Below are 3,356 nucleotides of genomic sequence, written 5' to 3' on the forward strand. Positions count from 1 at the left end.
TCCTTAAAAAAAAAAAAAAGCTTTTAAATAACACTATGAATGCACAGGGGTGCTTTACAGAATATCTTGAGCAAAACAGGCAGGCCCTCGCCCCATGGAGCTTACAAATGGACATTTTGACAGGAGAGAAAACAGGGAGGAGACAAGACAAAGGTGAGAGCAATGGGAGAATATTTTATTTATCAAAAACACTTCTAGACTGCCCCTTCCATCTATATAGAGGCCAGAGGAGTCGTACAAAAGTAAAGGAAAAAATAAAACCCAAACTCAAACAACTGAAAGATTCAAAATATACCATTACGAGTGAAAATGCCTGGACAGACAGATGAGCATTACTCACCCTTCTCTAGGGACTTGGGCACAGGGGCTTTCTTTCTGACAGCTGGAGCTGTTTCCGGCTGAAAACAAGGAAAGGACTGTCCCTTTTGGCCAGGTTAGCCCTTGTCCTTGATGTGGGAATGTGAGGTGTTGGTGCTAGATCAGGGCAAGGGCTTATATGCTGATGACACGCAACTCTATTTCTCCTTTTCATCTTCTTCAGGTGAGTCTGTGGATGTGCTGAACCGTTGCCTGACCGCGATAATGGACTGGATGAGAGCTAATAAACTGAGACTCAATCCAGACAAGACTGAGACACTGTTGGTGAACGCCTTCCCCGCTCAGATGGTGGATGTGCATCCTGTTCTGGATGGGGTTACACTCCCCCTGAAAGAACAGGTCCGTAGTTTGGGGGTCCTTTTTGACCCTTCCTTGTCTCTTGAGGCTCAAGTGTCCTTGGTGGCACGGAATGCGTTTTACCATCTCCGTTTGGTAGCCCAACTACGCCCCTATCTGGATGGCGACGACCTCGCCTCAGTTGTTCATGCTCTGGTAACTTCGAGATTGGATTACTGTAATGCGCTCTACATAGGGCTGCCCTTGAAGACAGTTCGGAAGCTTCAGCTAGTGCAGAATGCGGCAGCTAGACTATTGACGAGGACCAGTCGGTCTTCGCACATAACTCCTGTTCTGGCTCGCCTGCACTGGCTACCTATTTGCTTCCGGGCGAGATTCAAGGTGCTGGTTATGACCTATAAAGCCTTACATGGCGTGGGACCGCAATACCTGGTGGAACGCCTCTCCCGCTATGAACCTACCTGCTTACTTCGTTCAGCATCTAAGGCCCTCCTCCGGGTACCAACCCATCGTGAAGCCCGGAGGGTGGTTACTAGATCTAAGGCCTTTTCTGTGGTGGCCCCCGAGTTGTGGAATAGCCTCCCCGAAGAGGTACGCCTGGCGCCTACATTATCTTTCCGGCGCCAGGTAAAGACCTTCTTATGCTCCCAGGCATTTTAATCATTTTAATCTTTTTAATCTTGTAATACTAATCCTTTTTATCATCTTATATTTTGTTTAATTGTATTTTGTTTTCATTGTGTCTTATATGTTTTGTGATTTTATTATTATGATGTATGTATTTTATCCTATTCTGTTTACCGCCCTGAGAGCTACTTGCTATGGGCGGTATATAAATGTAACAAAATAAATAAAATAAATAAATATATCAGCCAGTGCCAACCTGGTGCCCTCTGAATGTTGTGGACTCGTATTAATCCCAACGATTGCAGAAAAATGACCAGAGGACACCAGGTTAGGAGGCGGCTGCTATACAGAGTAAGGGTGGTGGTGATGGTAGCTGTTCTTTGCTTGTAGAAGTCTCCCCTCCTATTGTTCTTTTTGGTTCCCCCCCCCCCAAGATTGTATGCAGCCCACTGGCCTCCTGTTCTGTAGCCAGAATTCAACCGTGGTGCTATAGAAGCTTGCATGGAGAACTGACCGTCTGAGGTTCACGTTGCAGTTTATTCCCTTGAAGAGGGGTCCAGGTTATGCCACCCTGCCTTGCTTCTGCAAACATGCTGTACCTCATTGATACAGGCAGCACAGAAACCGCGGCTGCCAGTCTTAAAAAGAGCCTTTACAGTATGCAGCCTTTTGTAGAATAATAAGCCAAAGAGACAGGTCCCTGCCCCAAGGAAGCTCCAGTTTAATCTGTTGCTAGTCTTCACCAGCCGTGCTCAGCAGAGGAGCCCTCCGAGACGATGTGAGCTGCTACAAGTGGGCCCATCATCTTGGGGGGGGGGGATGTGGCCAGATTGTGTCTCCCTCTGTTGACCGTGTGGGTTTTGTGCCCTGCGGGGAAGCTGCCAACACCACAGGGAGGAGCTGGGCTGGGATTCTGTGCTAATGCTCAGCCCAAATGCAGCAGATAAATAACCTTTCCCTGCCACTTCTCTTGCTGTAATTACTACACACTTTATGCTGCCTCTCGCCCAATTAACTGCGCTTCATGCTCTTCTGGCGGCGCAGGTGCTCCTTCCTGCTTTGCACAGAAACAGCGGTGGGGTTGGAGGAGAGGGAGGGGCTGTCGCTCAGTGGTGCAGCACCTGCTTTGCATGTAGAATGGCCCCAGTTCAATCCCTGGCAGCATCCCCAGGTACAAAGATCAGGTCAGGGCTGCTGGGAAGCAGAGCTCTCCCTGTATTTGCAACCTGCCGCCCCCTCCCCAAGAGATTGGGCTAGATTGACAGACAGCTTCCTGTTGGACAGGCAGTGTACACATTCTTTCAAACAATATTGCCACAACAGTACTTATTAATAAGAAATAATTATAACTAATAGCAAGTAATAATAATAATAACAATAATCTTTTGCAAATTCACTCTAAAAATATTTAAATATTGCAACCGAAAAAGCCAAATTCAAGGACCTGCTTAAACTTTACAAATGGAGTCAACGTGTGCAAATCTGTCTCATTCTGCAAAAGGTATGCTGCCCTGTTTTACCGTTTGTCGTCCAGGCCCCCACCCCTGCGCTACTCCTATATGTACACACGCGCTTGCCCAAGAGTGGGATGCAACACTCTCCTCCCGCCCTCTGTCCTCCCCCCCAACTGTGAAGGGGAACCTTTGAGCTTCGCTAACATTCTTTTCTGAACTTCTGTGTACAGATTTAAGCATGCAGAGAATTCTGCGCTTGTGCAGGGGCACAGAATACATCCACGCAGCCTCTGTTTTGTCATTCTCAGTGCTGTCCCTGTTGTTTCCTCACCCTTGGTCCCAAACACTCTCTCTGCCCTCAGAGATCCTGCTGGGACACAGCAGAGCTGAGGAAAGCGGGAGGGTCCTCCTGTTTGCCAGGGAAAAGGCGCAGGACCTCTGGGTTTTTATTTATTATTTTATTCTTATTTGATTTCTGGCATCTTGCCTACCTGGCTACTTTTAAAACAGAAGTCTGTGTCACCCTTCCCCACATTTCACATTTCCGAGCATTTCTTGGCTTCCAGGCCTGTTTTTTTTTATAAATGTGCATCATGGAGC

The sequence above is a fragment of the Rhineura floridana genome, chromosome 19 (assembly GCF_030035675.1).
Source record: "Rhineura floridana isolate rRhiFlo1 chromosome 19, rRhiFlo1.hap2, whole genome shotgun sequence".
Lineage (NCBI taxonomy): Eukaryota > Metazoa > Chordata > Lepidosauria > Squamata > Rhineuridae > Rhineura > Rhineura floridana.